The sequence below is a fragment of the Mustela putorius genome, unplaced genomic scaffold (genome assembly GCF_011764305.1).
Source record: "Mustela putorius furo isolate JIRA1106 unplaced genomic scaffold, ASM1176430v1.1 tig00003896_pilon_pilon_pilon, whole genome shotgun sequence".
Classification (NCBI taxonomy): domain Eukaryota; kingdom Metazoa; phylum Chordata; class Mammalia; order Carnivora; family Mustelidae; genus Mustela; species Mustela putorius.
This window is the reverse complement of record NW_025422045.1, coordinates 3,053,234-3,080,029: the sequence shown is the minus strand read 5'-3', so window position 1 is coordinate 3,080,029 and position 26,796 is coordinate 3,053,234. Positions and strand designations below refer to the sequence as shown.

At 38.0% G+C, this 26,796-nt stretch overlaps 1 protein-coding gene across 8 annotated transcripts in view; it reads right to left on the bottom strand.

Moving 5' to 3' along the window:
* RNF111 (ring finger protein 111) overlaps nt 1-12,837 on the bottom strand; it is a 96,191-nt gene extending 83,354 nt beyond the window's left edge. For 6 of the 8 annotated variants that reach the window (XM_004777276.3, XM_004777279.3, XM_004777280.3 and 3 more), the window contains exon 1: nt 12,446-12,836. The gene's annotated coding sequence lies outside the window, so the exon portion shown is untranslated. Of the gene's footprint in view, nt 1-12,106; nt 12,407-12,445 lie in introns of those variants that run through there. The other 2 variants (XM_004777278.3, XM_004777277.3) reach the window with 2 other exon arrangements.
* Nucleotides 12,838-26,796: the final 13,959 nt, after the last annotated feature.

Here is a 26,796-nt window from a genome sequence, read left to right as displayed (position 1 = left end):
CATACTCTGGATAAATACAGTAATCCTAACCCTCATATGGATTACCATACATATAAAGCTAGCCTACACACATTTACTTATATACTTTCTAGGCAATCTTAAGAATTTTGGTTTTGGTATACATACACTATGAGTTCTTCCTGTTGGGGATAATCAGGAAAAGAGACATATGAGGATTAATAAAAATGACGGAAGAGAAAAGAAAAATATTTGAAACTGAAGCCCGTTCAAGATAAAGGAAAATGACTGAAATTAAGTCCAGGCCTTAGAACTGTCATCCAGAACTGCTATCCGTGGGGAAAACTACTCATTCATGCGGGAATAAAATGGGGAAATCCAAGAGTCTAAGAAGAATGATCAACTCCATGATGGCAAACAGGTTACACACAAGTTAGGTTATCCAAATTTTTTCTATCCCAAGCATCTGGGATAGAAATGTCAGAATCTGGAAATGTCACCCAGGTAACAGATATAATTTTGCAGTGGCTTATTAATATTTTAGAATATATAATATTACTGATAATACATTAGCTACTATTTATGCAGTTACTGTTTTCACTCAAAAAAATATTTATTGAGAGCCTATTAGAATGTAGCTGTTGTAGGCACTGGGATTGGCCTTGAACAGGATACAGCAAGTCTTTGTTCTCATGAAAATCCATGCAGATGAGAACAAAGCATAAGTAGACAGTCAAGATAATTTTAGAGAAAAAACTGTGCTATTAAGGAAATAAAACAAATGGTAAAAGATGAACATCAACAGGCTCCTAGGAAGCTGAAGACCTGAATCATGAGAAAGAACAAGCCACCAGTTCACCACACCACACAGTGTAGAGGAAGAGCCTTTCTAGCAGAGGAAACAGTAAAGAAAGATCCTGTGGCAGGAAGAGGCCCAACATCTGCAAACAACAGAAAGGAGAGTGAAAGGAAAGGGAGATGGCACACAAAAGGATCAGAAATGGTCAAGGACCAGATCAGGAGGCCTGTACGGAACTACGTGCCATGTTTTTATTCCATTTTATCCTCACTAAAAACTATTATCTCCAAGGAACTAAGAATTATAAAAGGAGGTCTGACATACAAACATTTGGATTTTAATTCTTACATAAGTTGCTGGGTTTGGTCTCTCATTTTTAAAATAAATGTATAGTTATGTGGGATTTCATATGTTCACTTAACACTTCATTTTCCATGACATTATTTTCACATAAGACTATTATGTAATTCAACCACTACTTCTTCTATTTACCATGGAGATTTCTGGAACTTAGCTTCCACAGTGGGAGAATGCTAAAGGTCTACTAAAATGGAAATAACTGGGGTGCCTGGGTGGCTCCGTCGTTAAGCATCTGCCTTCGGCTCAAGTCATGATCTCAGGGTCCTGGGTTCAAGCCCCACATCAGGCTCCCTGCTCAGCAGGAAGACTACTTCTCCCTCTCCCAGTCCCCGTGCTTGTGTTCCCTCACTCGCTGTGTCTCTGTCAAATAAATAAATAAGAAAAGGACCAAATAAGAGAATAAGAGAAGGACCAAATACTATGGAAAAACAGAAGGGACAGCCGTTGATTCTACAGGAGAAACTTCACAGAAGTTAAAGAGCTGGTCCCTAGAAGTAGAATTTCCTCAATTGGAGAAGAATAAAAGCACAGCAAAGGAATGGCAGGCAGGAAGGTGGTTACAAAAATAGATGCTTTATTTTAAACAATCAAAATTCTCTATATTCTCCCAGATGTACATAGCTAAAGTGGTCTGACCTATTCCTCCCCTTTCCGTTTTATTATTATCAAAAAATATTTTTTAAGTCTAGTTGACAGAATGTAACATTAGTTTCAAGTGTACAACATAGTGATTCAATCTCTCCATCTCTTTAGCTTACCACAAGTGAAGCTACTATCTGCCACCATACAATGCTATTACAGTATCACAGACTATGTTCCCTATGCTGTACCTTTTATTCCTCTAACTTGCTCATTCCATAATTGGAAGACTGTATCTCCCACTCTTCTTCACCCATTTTGTCCCTCCCCTCAAGCAACCATCAATATATTTATACATCTGATTCTGCTTTTGTTTATATGTTTCTTTTGGTTTTTAGATTCCATATATAAGTGAGATCATATGGTATTTGTCTTTCATGACTTATTTCACTTAGCATAATATCCTCTAGATCCATCCATGTTGTTGCAAGGAGCAGGACCTCATATTTTATAGCTGCATAGTATTCCATAAGATGGCCAGTTTTATCTCACAGTACATAGAGTTCTTTAAAGCAATGTGATGTCAAGGGGCACCTGGGTGGCTCAGTGGGTTAAAGCCTCTGCCTTTGGCTCGGGTCATGATCTCGGGGTCCTGGGATGGAGCCCTGCATCAGGCTCTCTGCTCAGCCAGGGAGCCTGCTTCCTCCTCTCTCTCTCCCTGCCTCTCTGCCTACTTGTGATCTCTGTCTGTCAAATAAATAAATAAAATCTTAAAAAAAAAAAAAAAAAAAGAAATGTGATTTCACAGGGGCACCTGGGTGGCTCAGTTGGTTAAGCAAATGCCTTCAGCTCATGTCATGATCCTAGAGTCCTGGGATCAAGTCCCACATTGGGATCCCTGCTTGGCAGGAAGTCTGCTTCTCCCTCCGACCTCCCCCTTCTCATGCGCTCTCTCTCTCAAATAAATAAATAAAATCTTCTTTTAAAAAAAAGAAAAAAATGTGATTTCACAGAAAATACAATCAAACCCATGGTAACAGTCATTCTATAGATGTTCTGCAATAAAAATCTTACATGACATGATTTTCTTCAGCTAATGACTACTTTATATTAAAAAAAAAAAAAACTAGCCGTCAAAAACAAAAAACAAAAAACAGGGGCACCTGGGTGGCTCAGTGGGTTAAGCCTCTGCCTTCGGCTTGGGTCATGATCCCAGGGTCCTGGGATCGAGCCCCACATCGGGCTTTCTGCTCTGCAGGTAGCCTGCTTCCTCCTCTCTCTCTGCCTGCCTCTCTCCCTACTTGTGATCTCTGTCAGATAAATAAAGAAAAAATCTTAAAAAAAAAAAAAAACAGCTGTCATGGTAGATTTAGACTTTGTAAAGTGAACCTATTTACAAACCTAGTTACATGTGTATTTTTTCACATATTCAGACATGATTTGGGGGCACCTGGGGACTCAGTCAGTTAAGCACCCAACTCTTGAATTCAGCTCAAGTCATGATCAAGGTCGTGAGATCAAGCCCCATGTGAGGCTCCAGACTAGGCATGGAGCTTGCCTAAAGACAAGCTAAACTAAAGGGAGTTCTCTCTCCCTTTACCTCTGCTTTCCCCAATCCCCACAAAGGCACTGGCTTGCGTGCACTCTCTCTCTTAAAAAAAAAAAAAAAAAAAGGAGAGCGAGCGAGCGAGAATATTTAAAAAATAAACAAATGTGATTTTACACTAAAAGTTGGAGAGCCTATTTCTGTATCGATAATGTAACTTGCTCCTGATATTTATCAAAAGCAAAAGTTCATATTTTGTTTAAACATATTAAATTACACAAATAACTTTATCTCAGATTTCCTTGCAATCCCCACTAAATGAAAAAAACTTAATTCTCTTTCTCTCACACACACAGAATCTAATAGCAACAAAGATTATCTCTTTGTTGCTATTAGATTGATAACGACAAAATCTAATCATCTGACCAACAGCAACTCCAAAAAGAGAATGGAAAAAAGAAAATGACTGAAGTCATGAAAGCTAATACAAGAATATTTCTTTTTTTTTTTTTTAAGATTTATTTATTTATTTATTTGACACAGAGAGAGGGGTGTCACAAGCAGGCAGAGAGGCAGGCAGAGAGGGGGAAGCAGGCTCCCTGCCGAGCAGAGAGCCCGATGTGGGCTCAATCCCAGGACCCTGAGATTATGACCTGAGCTGAAGGCAGAGGCTTAACAGAGTGCCTTAACCCAGGCACCCCAAGAATATTGCTTAAAATTGAAGGACCTAAGCCCTTGCTACCGATGTCCTCAGAGATCACCATTCTCCTCATCCACTCCACTCCAGCAACAACAGCTTCTTGGCTTTTCCTTGAGCAAAGTACAGCTATTACTACCTAATCTGCCCAGAATGATTGTCCCCCAGAGAGCCAGAAGGATCTCTCACTTGCTTCCTTTCCGTCTGTGCTCAAATGTTTCCTTGTCCTTGAGAGGATCCCTAATCACCATATATTTAAAAAGTGAACCCCACCCCCATCTTCTCTTTCCAGCTCAGTTATTTCCATAATCACTATTGGTTAATATTTCCTTGTTTTCCCAACAGAGCCTAGTCTGTTTTCATCATTACCATGTGCCTCAAAGCTTAGAACTCACAGTTAATATTCAATAAATATATGCTGAATTATTACTTAAAACAATCTAAAATTGTGACACAACTACAATGGGAGAAAAAAGAAGAGTGGACTCCTTTTCCATTAGAGGTCAAAAGATAATGCAGAAGATAACTACACAGCAATTCTCAAACTTTTTGATCTGTAAACCCTTTATCCTCTTAAAAGTACGTGAGAATCTCCCAAAAGCTTTAAATATGTAGGTTATATTTATTAATATTAAAAATAAAATTGGTAAATGCTGAAAGATTTTTCAAAAACAGTAATATGTAAACCCATTACATGTTAATATTAAGTAACATTTATGAATATAGTTTTTCAAAAAAGTTACTAAGAATAACACTATTACACAACTTTGCTAATCTCTTTAATGTCTGAATAGAAGAAACCTGGATTCTTAAATACGTTTCTGTATTCAATCTAGTAAGAAATCCACCTTCACTCATGTATGTAGTTTAAAAAGAGAAGTGTCTTTAATAACTTATTCAGATACTGTGCATGTTATTCTTTGATATTATCTCAAAACTTAATAAATGTAATTTTGTAAATGTTACTTGCAGTGTTGAATCTGCTACCTCATCTATGAAACTTCATACCATCTCATTAAAAATCTACTGATTTATCTTGCCCCCTAAGTAGATCTTTCATACACAGCATGATTTTGTAATATCATGCATTGGTCATATGAAAAAAGTTGGTCCATGAAGTTATGCCTATCTTCCAGACACTGACACATTTAATTATATGATAGCCAAAAAAAAAAAAAAATCACATTTGTTAATATCCCTATCAATTTCATCAAAAAGGCCTTGAAAAGCTGCCAAGCTCATAGTGGCAGATATGTTTTCCAAAATTCTAAATTTTTGTTTGAAAGCCTTAATTGTATCTTGGTACTAATTTTCCATCAGTTGTTTTCCCTAAGGTGACAGGCTCACTCCATTTATTTTTGAGTACATACATACAAATACCCAAGTTTAAATGACTACAGTTTGTCATTCCTTCAAGTAAAAAAATGGTTCCATTAAAAAAAAAAAAAAAAAAGAAGCAACTAAGTTTGCTAGTTCAGCCTGCAACTCAATCACACACGTATTTTTCTTTAAGGCAAGCATAATTTAAGATGGGGGAAATATAACATTCTTCTCATTCTATCACATGAAATATTAAAAAGACAGGCACTCAAGGATCAAGATTAATAAAATTAACAGATTTTACTGCTTTATAAAGGACATTCTTTTAAAAACTGGGGTTTTTTTCATGGTTTTCTTTTTTTTTTTAAGATTTTACTTATTTATTTGACATAGTGAGAGAGACTGAGAGAGGAGAGGGAATACAAGTGGGAGAGGAAGAAGCAGACTCCCCGCAGAGCACGGAGCCTGATGTGGGGGCTCAGTTCCAGGACCCTGGGATCATGACCTGAGCCAAAGGCAGACGCTAAACAACTGAGCCACCCAGGCACCTCTCATGGTTTTCATTCTTAAATGAAACTGGTTTTGTAAATGTGTAGTAATGAAAAATACAAGGACTATTAGTACAGTCTTAGCCACTGTCTTAATAGGCATTACAGGGCCAGCAGTTTTGCCCATCACTGTGTTTGCTATCAATGCAAATGTCAACACAGTTAAGTAGTGAAGAACGTAGTATCACTATCAAATAGTTTCAACCCAGCTGACCTTCTGAATACCCCCTCAAGAGTACAGAGACCACCACATTCTGAGAACCGCTGCTCGGGATACATATAAAATATTAAGAGGAGATATATCTCCAGGGAAAAGAATTGGACAATAGGAAGACAGGGATGGCAAGGAAACTTATTTTTTCCCTGTACACCCTTTGTACTTATGACTTTGGTTCCATTTGTATTGCTTTTATCTTTATAAATTAAATATTTAAAATAACAACAACAACAACAAAAAGGGACGCCTGGGTGGCTCAGTCAGTTAAGTGGCTGCCTTTAGCTTGGGTAATGATCTCAGCATCCTGGGATCGAGTTCCACATCGGGTTCCTTGCTCCAAGGGGAGCCTGCTTCTCCCTCTGTCTCTGCCTGCCATTCTGCCTTCCTGTGCTCTCTCTGTCTCTCTGACAAATAAATAGAATCTTTAAGGAAAAAACAACAATAATAACAAAACTAACATCACAAGTAACTAACTAGACATATAAGCATACTATTTAGAAATACGAAAGTAAATACCAGGGAAAAAGTCTTAGGAGCTGAAAGTATTTCCACTTACAAACTGGAACTAGGGGATTAGGAGGAATAGCTTAGACTACGGTTTTTCATTATAATGAATATTGTGGAACTGACTTTTGAAACCACGTACATATTAATTGTTTCAAAAATTAACTGGTTAGGGCGCCTGGGTGGCTCAGTGGGTTAAGCTGCTGCCTTCGGCTCAGGTCATGATCTCAGGGTTCTGGGATCGAGTCCCACATCGGGCTCCATGCTCAGCAGGGAGCCTGTTTCCTCCTCTCTCTCTCTCTGCCCGCCTCTCTGCCTACTTGTGATCTCTCTGTGTCAAATAAACAAATAAAATCTTTAAAAAAAAAATTAACTGGTTAAAAACCATTCAAAATGGTTTGGGGGTCTTGGTGGCTGCTCTTCGTTGGGGCCATCCTGCACCTAAGGCAGGAAGATGGTGGCATCAAGGAAGACAAAAAAGGTCTCTGGAGTCCATCAACTCCAGACTCCAACTCATTATGAAAAGTTTAAAGTACTTGCTGCAGAACAAGCAGACTCTGAAAACGATCAGACATGGCAAAGCAAAACTTGTTATCCTCGCCAACAACTGCCCAGCCCCTAGGAAATCTGAAATAGAAAACTATCCCATGTTGGCCAAAACTGGTGTCCATCACTACAGTGTCAATAATACTGAACTGGGTACAGCTTGAGGAAAATACTACAGAGAATGCACAAGGGCTATCATTGATCCAGGTGACTGATATTAAAAGCATGCCAGAACAGGGCGCCTGGGTGGCTCGGTGGGTTAAAGCCTCTGTCTTCAGCTCAGGTCAGGATCCCGGTGTCCTGGGATCGAGCCCCACATCGGGCTGTCTGCTCCGCAGAAAGCCTGCTTCCTCCTCTCTCTCTCTCTGCCTGCCTCTCTACCTACTTGTGATCTCTGTCTGTCAAATAAATAAATAAAATCTTTAAAAAATAAAAAATAAAAAAATAAAAGCATGCCAGAACAGACTGGCGAAAAGCAAATCACACAAAATTTTTCTTTAATAACACCTGCCAGAGCCTGTTTAAAAAAACCAAAACCAAAACCAAAATATTGTCTGGAAAAATACTTACAAGTGAGGTTTAAAAGATAAAGAAAGAAAAATAAACAAAAGATAAATAAATAAAGCAAATACCCATGCTGCACTGAGAGAATGACTGTGAAACGTAACAAGCTGCAACAGTTAACTTTTTGAAATAATGTGCCTATGAGTTTCTACTCATATATGAAATATTATTCTGTATCATAATAAAACTTTTCATTTAAAAGGCTAATTAAAAAGCAACAATTTCCTTCAAACCAGAATGATGACTTAGTTAAAAATAAGTACGGGGACACTTGGGTGGCTCAGCTGGTTAAGTGTCTACCTTCAGCTCAGGGGGATCAAGTCCCACATCAACTCCTTGCTCAGTGGGGAGCCTGCTTCTCCCTCTGCCTGCTGTTCCCCTTGCTCGTATGCTCTCTCTCTCTCTCTGACAAATTAATAAATAAAATCTTTAAAAAGAAAAAATTATGTAAACCTTACATCATTTTTAACAGTTAAGTGGTTAAACACTCTACATACACAATGTAACACAAAGTAACATTTTTTTCTATTTCATTTGATCATAATTAAGATCAAACCAGAACTTAAAATATAATAAATTCCTACATTTTATAGTTACTTCACAAATAAAATCTCCAAAGAAATATAAATCCATTATCAAAATCTAATTTAAGTTTCTCAGAGGATGTCCTGATCCAGGAAATAAGAGATTATTTCTATATATAAACAGTTAACTCAAAAGCGAATTGGACTCCCCACTAAAAAGGAGGGGCCATCTCAGAGAACAGCTGATTCCAAGACCGAAACATGAAAGATGTAAGAGGAGTATGAACATCTTGCTGTGCCAGAAAGAAAGGAAATACTCACAAAAAATTGTCTGTCAAAAAGACACAGGAGCCATGGTGGAGAGGCTCCCACTGGACAAATGTGTGACAATCTGAGCATTAAAATTAATAAAGACAGTAACAGATTATAATTCATTGGATAAAATAGGAAGTACATAAGTCGATACTGATAATAGATAAACGAATTCTTCTTCTATACAAGAGAAGGCCTACTGATAAGGCAGAGGAGATAGAAGAGTTTGAAACAAGCATTCTGCAACCATCAAAGTAAAAATCAGGGCAGGCAAGAATCATCAGTGGATGCTTATATAAACATAATATCATTATCATCCCTGACAAAATTAATAATAATTCCTTGATATCATCTAATATCCATTCAGATTCCCCCAAAGTGTTTCAAAAATGTTTTCCAAAAAAAGTGTCTCTACAATTGATCTGAGTGAGGATTTAAGCAAGGTCAACAAATTACATTTGGTTGCTATACATAAAATATTTTTAACCTTCCTTTTTACATTGTCTATCAGCAATTATGAAAAGGCCTAACACACAAACCAGTTTACACCTGTAAATTCTCTGAAATTAAACACAACCTAACGTACTTGCTGTTCCTTTTGTTTGCATGATTCCTCCAGATTACCAGTATAGCTGATTCTTTCTAGTTACTGATCACAAATCAAATTATCACCTCTAAAAAGAAGTTGGGCCCTCCCTAACCATTTAATTCACAGTAGAGCTCAATCTCCATTCATCATTACATGGTCCTCTTTTCTTCATGGCACTCAGCACTACCTCAAACTATTGTTTATTATGTTTCCCCCAGTAGAATGTCCACTCCCTGAAGGCAGAGTGCATTCTTCACTGAAGACCAAGAACAATGCTGAGAACATGAGACATACAATAAATACATACTGTGTAACTAAATAATAACTAAATAATAATGCAGCACCTCCACTTAAAATGTAAGTTCAACTTAGTATTTGTTTTTAAACACCTGTAGACCACTCCACATGTAATGGTTATGAGCTGCATACCTGTAGAAACCTGGGCCAGCTGTTACCAAGAATCAGTGGGATGCAGGAAAGAAAGAACAGAGGTATAAGGCATGCAAATGCAATTCTGGACTTTGACCAATAATTACAGGTTTCTGGAAGAAAAGTTATTCAGGATGATTTAAAAAGCATTACCAGAAGTAAAATCAAGTTTCAACTTTCTGTATAATATGAGAGCTATTAAATCACATATAATATCTATAATGGGACAGAAGCACATCTAGAATAATAAAAATGGCTTTATCATAGTTCTCCCTCCCCTAATATAAATAGGAAGGAATTTAACTCAGTATAGCACTTCTTTTTGGGAACTGGATCATGATGAATACACCAATAGGTACCAAAAGCACCTAATCAAAAATATAAACCATTGAATTTGGGATCTAGAGAAAACAAGAAAACCATCCTACACTTCTCATTTAACAATTGAGAGGATCTAAAGCTAAGGATGATTACCAGTAACGTCACAAATCTAATGAACAGCAAGCAATGCTAGATATAAAGTTCAGATCTCCAGGGCACCTGGGTGGCTCAGTGGGTTAAGCCTCTGTCTGCCTTCAGCTCAGGTCATGATCCCAGGGTCCTGGGATCAAGTCCCACATTGGGCTCTCTGCTCAGCAGGGAGCCTGTTTCCTCCTCTCTGCCTGCCTCTCTGCCTACTTGTGATCTCTGTCAAATAAATAAATAAAATCTTAAAAAAAAAAAATTCAGATTTCCAAACTAGGGACTCTTCCACAGGATAATGTCATCCTAGAATGTTAATGTCAAGCTACTAACATATTTAATCACTATCATTTTTCATACTGTCACTTCTTTTTTTCCCACTGAAGTCCTAGCTCAGAGGGGGAAAGTCAAACAGGATGCATACAACTATGCTCTAAGAAAACCATGTTACAGAAACCCCTCTTTGGAAAAATAATAAAACGTCTCAAAAAATCTAATTAGCTTGATTACATCAGTTTTTAATCCCACTTTAAATTTTATAATGAAAATACCTGCTGACCATTCCTTTACTCTAAACATGTAAACTATTATTCTCTTATTTTATACACAGGTATAGGTATTTCTCAATTTTATCTGTAGAAATAAAGTACTGAAATGAAATTTGTCAAGGGGTGACCTCCACTATGATAGACTTTTCACCACAATAAAATTATTTTGATAACATCTTTCTTCAAAAACCAACTCCAGGGACACCTGGGTGGCTCAGTTGGTTAAGCAGCTGCCTTCGGCTCAGGTCATGATCCGGGATCGAGTCCCACGTCGGGCTCCTTGCTCAGCAGGGAGCCTGCTTCTCCCTCTGCCTCTGCCTGCCATTCTGTCTGCCTGTGCTCGCTCTCTCTCCCCTCTCTCTCTGATAAATAAATAAAATCTTAAAAAAAAAAAAAAAAAACCAACTCCAGTGAAAGAACATGCAAGTGACCAACAAGCACCAACAGGGAAAAAAGTAACAGAAAGAGCCACACATACAAGATGCAGTACCTCTGCAAACAAGGAGAGTCTCCACTCTTCCCGGTTTTTTCTGTAATATTGTTCAGACCAATTCACAAACACCCTCACCAGTTTTTAGAATACTATTCTGAATCTTAAACAGCAAACAAATGAGCAGGAGAAAGATATCATTTGCCCAAGGTTAAATGACAAGAGGAGAGCAAAAGTAAAATAATTAAAGGCTTAAAAAAAAATTAAAAGATTTCAGAGTAAGAGGGCTGCTTCTCATCCTGTTTTGTCTCACAAAGGCAACCAAAGACTACTGTTAATATGAAAAGCAACATAGTTTATATTGACATGAAAATTTTTACTAAAAACCACACAGTAGTAACAAACTATCTACATGTAGATCTTCACCACAATAAAGCTAAAACTAATATTAGAGAACTTCTATGTAATATCGAAATCACATTCTAACATTTGAAAGCAATCTCTCTCTCTCTCACACACACACACACACACACACACGGGGGAGGAAATGGAACCTTAGCTTATCTTTTCCCCAGGCTGTTCTTTCTGGTTGAAAAGGACCCTAAACCAAACAAATTAAACATAAAAATACCAAGTGAAATAAACTTTGGACTAAGTCAGGTTCAAAAGCTAAAAGAACTGTAAAATGAAGTCTATGTCAGCTGGCATCTTACCACTCCAAAGAGTTCTAAATTCATACTCCACATAAATCAAGAAACAGGAAAGCACACAATACAAAGGAGTCGCCTCACAGTACCAACATGAACAAATTAAAAGAATACCCTATACTTCCCGGTATTTTTTTTTTTTTAAGCGCTAAAACTCAGATTTGTGTTAAGAAGTATCTGTAAAGATCTATTATAACCTATTTGAAAACTATCGTGACAAACCTCTGTGTCCACAGAACTGAACAGACATTTCCACTACAGCCTTGCCCCTGACTCTGACAAATTATTTAAGGACAATAATAAAATACTGAGGTTCTTTCTTAACGACCAACAAACCAACTCTACACAAAAATCTGACGCGTCTGTATTTCTGCTGTTCCGCGGACGTTTCCCTGAACACATAAGAAGGCAACTCCCTAACCGTCAGGGCTGACTTAGCGCCCTCCAACACCCCGGCTGCGGGTTACCTTCATCACTCCATTGTCAAATCGCACTCCCACGCCTCAGTCCTCAGCCCCCTTCCTAGACTCCCGGGAGAGTCCAAAGAGGGAAAGAAATCCCCTCACCCACACTCCTTTACTGTGGGGTGTGGGTGTGTCTGTAGACGAACGCTTTGCTCAAACACAATTAATTCTACTGCGGAGACCCAGACCCTAAATCACTGAGGAGCCAGCGGTAACCGGCCGGTCGCCGACCCCAGCCTTCCGCGGCCGCAGCCCTTCCTCTTTCTCCCCTCCAGGCCGGCCCCTCCCCCGTTGCGCGCACGCGCGGCTACCAATCGATCCCCTCCCCCCTAGTCCCCTCACCTTAGTCATTAGCTACCCTCTTCCCAGAGTCCGGGAAAAACTGGCCCAGGAAGGAAGACAGGAGATGGAAGAAGGGAAGAGGATGCGTCGAGAGCCAGTGATCTGCGCCCCAGATCTCGGCCTAATAGGCCCCTATAGTCAAGAGCTACGTCTGTCACCGCCACCAAACCGTACAAGCGGCAGCGCCTGGTTCGGCCCAGTTCACACGGCTTGGGTTCAGAATGCCTGATTTGACCCCACAAGAGCTCCTTCCCCGAAAGTGTGGGCGTTTCTGTGCTGCGCAGACCCAACACCTCGCCACCGTCGCCGCCACTGCTGCTGTTCTCCTGCCGCCGCTGCCGCTGCCGCCGCCTAACCAATCCCTCCTCTACCGAGCGAGCACGACACTCAGAGTCTTTACGACAGTTCGGAAAGTGAGAGCGCAGTAGCGTTCACGCCTCCATCTGTTTCTGCGCCTGCTCAGCTTCTTGTTTCTCAATGTCCCGCCCCTTCTTACCCAGCCCTCCCCCTTTGTATTCGCTTTATGAAGTCTATTAGCGAAGCAGAACGGTTTAATACAGCTCATTATTTTGTTTTCCTTGCTGACTGTGTTCTACATTTACGCAATATACTATTTCTTGGCTAATTTCTTCGTAACTTAAAAAAATACACCTAGCCACAGAATTATTGATTATAGTTATGGTACAATTGAACAAAAACATCACGGTTTACCGTCTTTGACAAGAAAATGATACCCAAATCATACTTGCTAATGATATAAAGATCACAGCACTCCGCTCTCAAAGTGAATTTGCTTCCAGCACCACATCAAAGGTAGTAATAGATATCCTGGGAAATGATTGCACAATCACATACCCCTTCTTAATTATTTTATGAAAAATAAGGAGATAGCAAATGCTTCATTATATGCCTTGGGGGATGCAGGCAAGGAGAATGCAGACTTTCGAATCAGTCATACAGACTCCCTTTCAAATCCGGATGATGCCAATAAACAGCAGTCTGATTTATTAGACCTTTATAAATCTTTCCCAAAAAATTAAATGTCAATTATACAACCTTAAAAATAAAAGTGTATCTTAAACCAAAAAAATTGTTTCCTTCTCTATAAATTGAGATAACATTTACCTCAAAGGGTTCTTCTGAGATTAAGTTTATAAAATAAGTTTATAAATGGAAACATTTATTTCCAATTAAATGTTCAATAAACATTAATTTCCTTCCTTTGTCATCAACTATCATTTTCAATATGCTTTCTTTTGTTCACTCATATTCTCCCTATTGTTCTGTGAATAAAATATTTTAAAATAATAATAATAAACCAGAAAGGATTGCAGATTGTGTGGAAAAACTGGTAGAGCATTGCACTAGGAAATTTTCTCAATCCTCCTATTTTCTGTCTCTAAGTATAAAATTTTGCCTGAACCATCTTATCTACTGCCATGATTTCAATTGTTATTGACCCCTGACTTCTCAATGTTATGTATTTCCAGAACTACATTTCCAGACCTAACCTTTTTCCTCAAGCTATTGACCTATGTTCTTCAAAATGGTAGACACGACCCACATGTAGCTATTGAGCACTTGACATGTGGCTAGTACACATTGAGAAGTGCTGCAAGTGAAAAATATCTATGCAATTCAAAGATACAATATAAAAAAATTTATAAAAATTTGAATAATTTTTAATACTCATTACATGTTGACATGATATTTTGGATATATTGAGGTAAATCAGCGGTTCTCAATCTGGTACAGTTTTGTGTCCCCACTTTGGGTTGCTTAGCAGTATTTGGAGACATTTTTGGTGTTCACAACTTCAGGGAAAGATGACTACTGACGTCTACTAAAAAGAGACCAAGGATGCTGCTAAACATCCTACAATGCACAGGTCAGCCCTCCACAACAAAGAATTTCCCTGGCTTAAAATGTTAATAGTACAGTTGAGAAATGCTGGGGTTAAATAAAATAAACTATTAAAGTTAATTTACCTGTTCTTTTTTTACTTTTTTAAAATATAACTATTATAACTTTTAAAGTTACATTTGTAGCTCACATTATATTTCTTTTGGACAGTGCTACTGATCTAGATCCATACAGCTATTTTACTTGATGTGTCATTTCCACTTTAATGTACCACAGTCATCTCTAACACATCATGTTGAAATAATTAAATAAATAAATGTAGTTATATTGTATTTACATGCCATACATTTCAGTCTTCCCTGTCTCAGTCAATAAGACCAAGTTAACTAACTAGAAACCCAAAAGTCATCTTTGACTATTCTCTCTTCCTCCCTATCTCTAATCAGTAAGTCGTTCTAATTCTGTCTCTGTAATATCTCAAATATTGAAAATGGACCCATTCCTCTCAATACTCCACACCAACAAAATCTTTAAAAAAAAAAAAAATACTCCACACCAGTCCAGGTCTTTAGTATCTTTAGTTTCAAGCAGACATTGTATTCTAAGGGCACACACCAAATACATGATCACTGTCTTACTTGCAGTCTTTTCCAAGACCCAGAAAACAAAGCTATTATTTACACTATAATGTGGAAGGGACAGGATGGTGTAATAGTGCTCTAAGAACACAAAGATGGAACACCATAGTCAACCCAAGAGGAAGTGATGTTTAAACTAAATTTTGCAACATAAATGAAAACAGGCAGAAAGATTAATGCTAAGGTACAGAAACAGCATGAAGCAAATTCTCTAGTAGGATCTACTAAATGTGTCATGCAGAGAAACTATTCAGAGATGAGGAAAGGAATGTAGAAAGAAATGGGTTACGGGGGAGCCTGGGTGGCTCAGTCATTAGGCGTCTGCCTTCAGCTCAGGTCATGATCCCAGGGCCCTGGGATCGAGCCCCACATAGGGCTCACTGCTCAGTGGGAACCCTGCTTTCCCTCTCCCACTCCCCTTGCTTGTGTTCCCTCTTTTGCTGTGTCTCTGTCAAAAAACAAAAACTTAAAAAAAAAAAAAGAAATGGATTACGTATGGTTGTTTTTGCTAGGATGAGGAGTTTTAACTCTTTAATGCTTAAGACTATGGGAAGCCATAAAGGGAAACCAACCAGAGAAAAAAACAATCAGATGACTATTAGATACAGCATTATATAAGCAGAGTAGGGGGTGGATTGGAAAGAGGCAAAAACAGAGGAATGAAGACCAGGGCTAATGGCAGGTAAAAAGTGATGAGAGTAATGGAAACGAGAATAAGAAGGAAGGGATAGATACAAGAAGAAGGTTAAGTAACTAACTGGATATAAGAAGTAAAGGAGAAGGAGAATCTCAAATGCTTCCAAATTTATGGTAAGTGGTTGGGTGGAAGTGCCATTCAGGAAAAAGACACAGGTTTATGCTTTGGGGAAGGGATGAAGGAGAACATCATAAGGAAATGATTGCTTCTTTATTGAGCAAGTTGAGTTCGAGGTATCTAACATTTAGCCAAAGTGGAGATTTCAGTAAGGTGCTGGATAAATGGGTTTGGATCTCAGGAGAGGTCTGGGCTAAAGACAGGGATTTGACAGGGATTAACTTTTAATAGCTGAAGCAATAATTTTGGTGAGGCTACCCAGTATATAAATGAAAGGAGACAGATACCTGACAAAGGCTGATATTTTAAGAGTTGAAGAATGAAAAAAAAAAAAAAAGAGTTGAAGAATGAAGAAAAGTCCCAGAAGGACAAGGATGCACCAGAGTAGAGGGAGGAAAACCCAAAGAGATAGGTAACAGGCCATGTGAGAAAAAAGTTTCAGTAATGATGTGGGTGATCAAGGATAAGAAATTTCCATAAGTCCAGCAATAAGGAGACCTGTAAACAAGACCAGTTTCAGCAACTGATATACATTTTAGAATAGAGGTTCTCAACAGTGTTGATTAGAACCCCCAAGGATCATTTGACAATATCCCGAGATAATTTTGGTTGTTATGACTGGGAAGGTGTTATTGATATCAACATTTAGAGGCCATGGACATTGCTAACCATTCTATAATGCACAGGACAGCTCCTACAACAAAGTAATATCTCGCTCAAAATGTCAGTAATATTCCATCTAAGTCCTGGTCTAGAATGGATTGAACCATTAATGTACTTAGACAAGGCCCAATACAGTTTTATGAAAATGGTAGTAAATGGAAAAAGAAAGATAGACATATATTTTAGCAGGATATGGAGTCAAGAAAGGGAAGACTTGAATTCTTTCAGTATGCTGAAGTGGAGAGAGCAGCAGAAAAAACGAAATGAAAGATACCAGAAATATAGGGATGCTCTATGGAGGCAGAGGAAGTGGGATTCAAAGCTCAGATAGAAGAAGTAGCCTTGGATAGAAGAGATACTCATTTCACCAAAACAAATAAGGAGAGGGAAGAAAGGATTGTAGAAATGAACAAAATTTGTTGGCTTCTGGGGGGCAAGTCAAGGGTTTGCTCATTGAATGACCTTGATTTCTCTGTGAAACATGAGGTAAGGCCATCTTCTAAGATATCAGGTTTGGAAATGGCTGGATGAAGGGTAATTAGAAAAGAGAGATTTTAGGGGCACCTGGGTGGCTCAGTGGGCTAAAGCCTCTGCTTTTGGCTCAGGTCATGATCCCAGAGTCCTGGGATCGAGCCCCACATCAGGCTCTCTGCTCCGTGGAGAGCCTGCTTCCTCCTCTCTCTCCCTGCCTGCCTCTCTGCCTACTTGTAATCTCTGTCAAATAAATAAATAAAACCTTAAAAAAAAAGAGAGAGATTTTTAAAAATCAGAATAGTGGACGCCTGGGTGGCTTAGTTGCTTGGGCATCTGCCTTTGGCTTAGGTCATGATCCCGGGGTCCTGGGATTGAGTCCCTGCTTAGTGGGGAGCCTGCTTCTCCCTCTGCTCCCTGCTTGTGTGTGCTCTCTCTCTCTCTCTCTGACAAATAAATAAAATCTTAAAAAAAAAATCAGAGTAGTCACTATCATGATGGCATGGCGGACAGTAGCCAAACTACAGATCAAAGGCAGGAAGTGAAGAGCAGAAAGGGGGTGTGACTGAGAGGACCAAGTGCCATGAAGTTGTATTTACAGAAGCAATGGTAGATTATAGGGGTGGGAGAGATCTCTCACCTGAATTACATACAATTTCCTGTTTTCTATGCTTCTGCTCCAACCACCATTATCATACTACTTCTAGTGTAACATCGAACCACTATCAGAATATGGTAGAAACTGATTCAGGGGTGCCTAGGTGGCTCAATCAGTCAAGCATTTGCTTTCGGCTTGGTTCTTGATTCCAGGGTCCTGGGATCTAGCTCCACATCAAGCTCTCTGCTTAGTGGGGTGTCTGCTTCTCCCTCTCCCTCTGCCTGCCTCTCTCTCTCTGTCAAATAAATAAATAAAATCTTTAAAAAATAAAAGAAACTGATTGAGACACTAAGTTGCTTAAAGTCCCTCAAGGGTGTTCCATCACCTTCACAATGAAGTCCCAAGTCCTTAGCTTGGCAACTAGAGCTCTTCAAAATTCAGAATTTCCAGAGTTACTTCACACCACCCGTTCCCACCATCCTACTGCTTGCCCCTGCTTAGATTTGACCAAACTTCTCAAACTACTTGTAGTTCTCCAGAAGAAATACACTGTTACAATATCTACCTGCCTTGGCACCTCCTATTCCTTCTGTCTCAAAATATCCTCCCCCTCTCCTCCATATCCCTCCCTCCTGCTTTACCTATTTAGCAAACTCTTATCCTTTCCTCAAAGCCCTCTTCCATGAAGCGTTTCCTTACCTTGCTTCCCCATTCTCACAATAGAGCTAATCATCACTCCTACCTCTGTACTCTCTTCAATCTTTGTGTACACTTCCATTCGAAGTGTTATATTTATACACACCTGTCTTTTCCAAAAAACTAAAAAAAAAAAAAAATCCTCCTCCCTTCAGTAGAAAAATATTGCTGAATCAATATTTACTGAATTTATGGAATAAGGAGATTGGGTTGGGGTTCTAGTCTCAATTTTGCCACTAAGAAACCAGAAATCCTTAATCTTAATTGAATCACTTGAATGGTTCCAAACATTAATCTTATTCCCCTGTGGAAAGATCACACCACCCAACATATAGTTCAAATCAAATTCTGCCTGCCTAAAACTGTGCAAAATAATATCTACCAAATTAATCTGCATATATGGGTCAGCAGTGCCTAACTATGTGGTAGGCAGGAACTTGAGAAGCTTGCTCTAAACATGGAAATACTGAGCTGAAAAAACAAAAGAAAGGAAAGCTGAATTAATGGGTCACCTACAATAAATGGAAAAAGGAAAAATTCTACAATTTTTTTGTGTGTGTGTGACCAAAGTCAGGGGGAAAAACTGGCATACCCACCAACCATTGCATACTTCACAATTACATACAAGTTTGCAAGTGAGAGTAACTGATTGTGGGTCAGCTTTGCGAATTCTTTGAAAGGAAATGCAGCAAAGTTCGGAGATTTAATGTAATGAGATAGGGAGACCTTGGGAACTTGCTGAAAATATTTACTGAACTATTTCCCCAGATGAAAAGGTTTACAAAGAATTAAAGGACCTAAGAGATGCACTAGTCAGAGCTCTTAGTGATTTGCAACATTTTATTTCCCAATTAATGTACGAAGATATCTCTGAACCTTGAAACTAGAAAGAAAATTTTATAGATTCTACAGCACCGCTGATTTAGTTGAGGCAACACAGGACCTTATTAAAGCATTATATATAAAACTTAATTTTAGCTTATAAAATTACAAACACAGACTGTTTATTTGAAGATTATCATCTTTATTATACATACAGAGGCAGAAAAACAGAGAAACAGAAGAATCATTAGAGACAGCACTTCTTTCCTACTACTAAACTACTCTGAAGTCATTTTTTAATCTGTTGAAACTGTTTTGAATTATAGACTGAAAAACTGAGGAGTTATTTGGTGGGGGATAACATCAAAAGAGTATAATTTTGATGACTTTTTATAATTTTTAAAGTTTCTTTGACCGCTTTTGGAATGCCACCTTCAAGATAAATTTGAATTATCAAGCATTCATACTATCCACGTGGCTCAGTTTCTAAAAGGTGACAAATTATAGACTAGCAAGGAAAAATAGAATGCCTGAAATTTTGTAGACAAGCATTTGAAACTTCAAGTGTCCTGAAATATTTCTGGCTATCTGTCCAAATGTCTGAGGCCATGCTTCTATGAAGTATATTTTCAAATAATTATACTCTTTTGATGTTATCCCCCACCAAATAACTCCTCGAGGAAAATGAAAGAGAAAGCCACCACTCACCATGGTCATATAACCCTAGTGTCACAACTGAGTTGTTTGGATTGATTGACAACTGCTCTCAGAAATATTTTACTCTGTCAGTTACCAGTATTTTCATATTCTTAGTCAAGGTTGGTAAAAGGTTTATTGGTAAAATTTTATATTAGGTTGTTTTAACTCTTTTTGGAATTCTTTTGCAGTGCTGTTCTTAAAATCCATAATTTCTGAAGTACTCTCTTCTGTTAGCAATAAAAAAAATTCACAAGTTTCTGATCATTAAAAAGTTTAGGTTTCAGGGGTGCCTGGGTGGCTCAGTGGGTTAAGCCTCTGCCTTTGGCTCAGGTCATGATCCCAGGGTCCTGGGATGGAGCCCCGCATCTGGCTCTCTGCACAGTGGGGAGCCTGCTTCCTCCTCTCTCTCTCTGCCTGCCTCTCTTCCTACTTGTGATCTCTCTCTCTCTCTGTTGAATGAGTAAATTAAAAAAAAAAAAAACTTAAAAAAAAAAGGTTTAGGTTACATAATCTTCAGCATCAGAGCTCTAACATTTTATGGTTTGCTTCAGACCTAGTAAGATTTATACAAACCTTGTGAATATTACAGTTTCAAGTGTGATTTTTTAAAAAAGATTTTATTTAGGGGCGCCTGGATGGCTCAGTGAGTTAAAGCCTGTGCTTTCGGCTCAGGTCATGATCCCAGGGTCCTGGGATCAAACCCCACGTCCAGCTCTCTGCTCAACAGGAAGCCTGCTTTCCCCCCCACCCCCCACCTCTCTACCTGCCTCTCTGCCTACTGTGGTCTCTCTCTATCTCTCTCACTGTAAAAAAAAATTTTTTTTTAATTTATTTATTTGACAGACAGAGATCACAGGTAGGCAGAGAGGCAGGCAGAGAGAGAGGAAGGGAAGCAGGCTCCCTGGTGAGCAGAGAGCCCAATGCTGGACTCCATCCCAGGACCCCAGGATCATGACCTAAGCTGAAGGCAGAGGTTTAACCCACTGAGCCACCCAGGTGCCCCTTATGTGTGATTTAGATACTGGCAAATTATTTGCAATTTCAGAACGGGAAGTAAAGATGTTTCTATGTACTTGCTTGCTACTCATAGGTCATGTAGTTTTCCTTAAACAGGAAATGTTTCCTGAAACCATACTGGTATTCGTTTAACTGCCTAATGTGTATCTTGACTATTATTTTGGGTTATGGGATTGCAAACAGAGACTGTGTTTTGATTATAGATTATACAGTACACTTGAAATACAGATATAATGGGGTAGTATTCAGAAGGAAATACACAGAAGAAAAAAGGAATTAAATAAAACTGCCCATGTAATGAAAGGAGATTTTTAAAATATTCAACAACTTCATTCTGACTTTAGTCAGATGTACTAAAGTTGTACTAAAGATGACTTTTAGTACTCAGTGCTTCTGGTAAGATTTTAATTATTTTTACATTTTGCTACAGCCTAAGTCATTTTTACACAACTGTTTAAGAACATTGAAAAGATTATTTTGAGATTTTAGTTTAATATCTTACTTTGAAATTTGCTCAAAAAGTTCAGAAAATATAAATTGGTCAAAGTTGATTATGACCAAACTCTGAAACTTTTATTTTATCTGGATTATAAAGATAAATAAAATCATTCTACTCTGAACACTTCAAACACTAATTCAGGATTGAGTTAAACTAGGAAATAGTGCCACCTGCTGAATAAAAATTTCTTAAACATCTCAACATTAAGTTCATTTTTCAGACCACCTAAAGTTCTAACATTTTTTTCTCAAACATGTACATTTAAGATAATCTTCAAACAGAAAATTTTATTTAAAAATTATTCAACTAGGGGCGCCCAGCCGGCTCAGCTGGTAGAGCATGAGACTTCATCTAGGGGTTGAGTTTAAGCCGCACATTGGATGTACAGATTACTTAAAAATAAGATCTTTAAAGAGAGAGAGAGAGATTCATTGTAAGTCTACATGTGGCATGGTCAAAACTTTCCACACCTCTCTTCACCATGTAAAGAATATATGGCATGTAAGCCTTTAAATTAAAAACGATAGGGACTTCTGAAAAGAAACAGATTGAACTGGTTGAGAGGAACTAGAGTAGAGCAGCTGGTATGAAAAAAAAAAAAAACTACACCAAATACTTCACATTCAAATCCTTACAGGCCCCACCTGCCCACAGCTGTCTGGCAGGACATATCACCCTTTCACACAGACTTCACATTAGTTTTGATGTAGTACATCATTTAAAAGTATTTATTTATTTTTTTAAGATTTTATTTATTTATTTAACAGAAAGAGATCACAAGTAGGCAGAGACAGAGGAGGAAGCAGGCTCTCCGCCATGCAGAGAGCCTGATGCCGGGCTCGATCCCAGGATCCCAAGATCACGACCTGAGCCCTGTGGTTGAGCAAAGGCTCAACCCACTGAGCAGCCCAGGCACCCCTTAAAAATATTTATTTACAACCAAGATATGTCAGATATTTGAGAAACCTGTAACACGAAAGAGACCAAGAAGAACATTTTTTAAAATGACTATAGAGAGTAGATACAATTGAACAAACAAGGGAGAATATATTTTAAACCCCTCATATCTTCAGAAATTAAAAATGATACTGCATCCTTATAAGAGGAAAGGGATGTTATTTCTTTAAAAAGCAGAAAAGAATTCTTAGAAATTAAAATGATCATTTTTCAAACTAAAATTCAACAGAAAAGTTGAAAGATAAAGGCAAGAAAATTTTCCAGGATATAAGATAGAAAGGAAAAGAAACACAAAAGAAAAGATGAGTTATAGAGGACCAAATCTAGAAGTAAAATATCTACTAGAAGTTCCAGGAAGGGAGAACAAAGAATAGAGAGAGAAGAAATTATGAAAGAAATGATAAGAAATCCCCAGAACTGAAGAAGAGTTACAAAATTCTAAAATTACTTATTCATCTCTTTTTAAAAAAAGATTTATTTACTTATTTGACAGAGACACAGCAAGAGAAGGAACAAAGCAGGGAAGAAGAAGGCTTCCCATCAAGCAGGGAGCCTGATGAGGGGCTCAATCCGAGAACCCTGGGATCATGACACAAGCTGAAGGCAGATGCCTAACAACTGAGCCAGCCAGATCCCCCTTATTCATCTCTTGATAGATCATTTCCACCTTTTAGCTATTGCGGATAATACTGTTAAGAACACTCATTTACATGTAGTTGTTTTGAGTCCCTGTTTTCAATTTGTTGAGGTATATACTGGTCATAAGTAATTATATGATTACCTTTTTGGTTTTTGTTCTTCTTTTTTTTTAATGTAGGCTCCATGTCCAGCATGGAGCCCAATGTGGGACTTGCACTCCTGACCCTGAGATGGAGACCTCAGCTGAGATCAAGAGCCAGACACCTAACCAATTGAGATACCCAGGTGCTCCAAATGTTTATTTTTTTTGGTTTTTGTTTTATATAGAAGGCTCCACGCCCAGAGTGGAGCCCAGTGTGGGGCTTGAACTCATGACCCTGAGATTAAGACCTGAGCTGAGATCAAGAGTTGGATACTTAACCCACTGGACCACCCAGGTGTCCTTATGATTAGGTTTTTGAAACACCATCAAACTGTTTTCCACAGTGTCTGCACAATTTTACATTCCTTTCAACAGTATATGAGAGTTTTCATTTCTCCATATCCTTGCCAACACTTGTTAATGTGTCTTTTTTATTATGGTCATCCTAGTGGGTAGAAAGTGGGTAGTGGCATCTCTGTGTGGTTACACCTTGTTTCAATCTCTTAGTGGTTACCTTAGAAAGTAATCCTTACTTAACTAATAACCTAATATTGCTCCCTTTATTATCCTTCTGGGGAGAATCCACAAATATTTTAACAACATTTACCACATACACACCCCAGACACATACACACACATTAATTACAATATGTTTTATTACGTATTATAACTGTTATTATTTAAATGCCACAAGAAATTATTACTTTCTCACATCCCATATTTTCAAAGTCAATGTGATTTAGATTTACCATTAGAATTATTATTTTATGGGGCACCTCGGTAGCTCAGTGGGTTAAGCCGCTGCCTTCAGCTCAGGTCATGATCCCAGGGTCCTGGGATCGAGCCCCGCATCGGGCTCTCTGCTCAGCAGGGAGCCTGCTTCCTCCTCTCTCTCTGCCTGCCTCTCTGCCTACTTGTGATCTCTCTCTGTCTGTCAAATAAATAAATAAAATCTTTAAAAAAAAAAAAAAGAATTATTATTTTATTTGGTCGTCATTGCTTTCTGCATCTGATCTTTCAGGCAAGATTTCCTTCTGCATGATGAATGACTTATAGAATATTCTATAACATTTATCTTCTACTGACAATATCTTACTTACCTTGAAAATACATTAATTTTGTCTTCATTACTGAAGCATTTCTAGGATGATACTTATTTTCCCGCAGTACCATGAAAATACCATTTCACTGTCTTTTGAAGATTGCATCATTGAAATGTCAGTGGTGAGTTTAACTGCAGCTTCCTCAAGGCTAATCTGTTTTTTTCTAGGTATTTGAACATTTTTCTCCTTGTCTTGATTTACTAAAGTTTCATTGTTACATGTTTAGATGAGGATTTATTTTTACATATTCTGCTTGGACTTTGTAAGGCTTCTTGAATTAGTGGATTATCAGCAATCATGTCTTCAGAATATTGCCTCAGATCCATTTCTTCTCTTTCTCTTCTGGGACTCCAACTAAATATGTTAGAAACTCTCACTTCAGTCAGGTAATAGGTCTCTGGTTTCTTATATTGTATTATTTATAAAATATATTTATTAGTAATAATATAATAATTAAATAGTAAAACAATATATTATTTATACAATATCTAATTACCGCCAGCTTCATTCTGGATAATTTCTTCTGAAATTTATCCTAGTCACCTAATTCTCTCTTCAATTGCGACTAATATACTAAACCATTTTTTAAAATTTGGTATTACATATTTTCATTTCTGGAATTTCTATTTTTTCCCCAACATCTGCTATGTCACTTTTTTTTCTTAAGAGAGAAGGAGGGACAGAGGGAGAGGGAGTGAGAGAATCTTAAACAGGCTCGACGCCCAGCACAGAGCCCAATGTGGGGCTCAATCTCACAACCCTGAGATCATGACCTGAATTGAAATCAAGAGTTGGATGCTTAACTGACTGAGCCACCCAAGTGCCCTCAGTTTGATTTGCATCAATGATCTTAGTTGCCTTACAAAGTCTATACCTGATAATTACAATTTCTGGAGTCCCTGTGAACTGTTTTCTTCTGTTTGGTTCCCCTGCTCATTTTAACACATGGCACTTTGTCTCTTTGTGTATTTCTTCATCTTTTGTGTATGTGTATGTGTGTACCTGTATGTGTCTGTGTGTGTGTGCTTCATCTTTCATTGTGTTCAGGACATTGTGCTTGAAATTTTATTTATAGAAATCATCTGAGATCTGTTATGTCTATGTACTACGTTATTGTGTTTATACGTAATATAAATTCTGGTGGGGCACCTGGGTGGCTCAGATGGTTCTGCCTTCAGCTCAGGTCATGACCTGGGGGTCGTAGGATTGAGCCCTGTATTGGGCTCCTTGCTCAGTGGGGAGTCTGCTTCTCACTCTCTCTCTCCTCCCCCCAGTTCATGTTCTTTCTCTCTCAAATGAATAAAATATTTTACAAAATAATATAATCTCTGGAAAACAAAATAAACTTATGGGAAACAAAATAAACAGTAAATATTTCAGACAAGAAAAATAAGAGCAGAAATGAAATGGAAAACTGAAAAAATGAACTTAGAAAAAAATGGATAAATTCCTAGAAACGTACACAATCTACAAAGACTGAATCATGAAATTAAAAAATCTGAACAGACTAATTACTAAAAAGTAAATAGAATCAATAAAGGAAAGACCTCCCAATAAACAAAACCCAAGACCAGATGCCTTCATGGGTGAGTTCTACCAAATATTCAAAGAATGAGTAATAATCAATTCTTCTCAAACTCTTCCAAAAGTAGAAGAGGAGGGACCTCTTCCAATTTCATCTTAGGAGGTCAGCATTAGCCTGATTCCAAAACTAGACAAGGATACTACAAAAAAGAAAATTACAGGCCAATACCCTTGGTGAACATAGAAGCAAATACCCTCAATTAAATATTAGCAAATCAAATTCAACAATACATTAAAAGGGTTATATGCCATGATCAAGCAGGATTTATTCCAGCAATGTAAGGATGGCTCAACACCTGCTAATCTGTCAATGTGATATACCACATTAACAAAAAAGGAGAAAAATTACATGATCATTTCAATAGATGCAGAAAAGGAGTATGATAAATCTCAGCACCCACTAAGGATAAAAAGAACTCTAAACAAAGTCGGTATATAGGGAATGCGCCTTGATATAATAAAGGCAATATACAACAAGCCCACAGCTATCATCATACTCAGTGGAAAAGCTCTAAGATCAGGAACAACACGAGTATGTTCTCTACTTTTATTCCACATAGTATCAGAAGACCTAGTCACAGTAATTAGGCAAGAAAAATAAACACAAGGCATCTACATTGGTAAGGAAGAAGTAAAACTGTCACTATTTGCAGATGGCATGATACTGTACATAGAAAATCCTAAAGACTCTATCAGAAAACTGTTACAATAAATGAATTCAGTAATGTTGTGGGATAAAAAATCAATACATAGAAATCGTTGCATTTTTCTTTTTTTTTTAAATATTTTATTTATTTATTTAACAGAGATCACAAATAGGCAGAGAGGCAGGCAGAGAGAGAGAGGAGGAAGCAGGCTCCCTGCTGAGCAGAGAGCCCAATGTGGGACTCGATCCCAGGACCCTGAGATCATGACCTGAGCCGAAGGCAGCGGCTTAACCCACTGAGCCACCCAGGCGCCCCTCGTTGCATTTTTCTACACTAATTACAAGTTATAAGAAAAATAAATTAAGAAAATAATGCCATTTACGGTTACATCAAAAAGACTAATATACCTAGGGATAAATTTAACCAAGTAGGTGAAAGACTTCTATACTGAAAATTACAAGAGATTAAGGGAAAAAATTGAAGTGGACACAATTTAAGT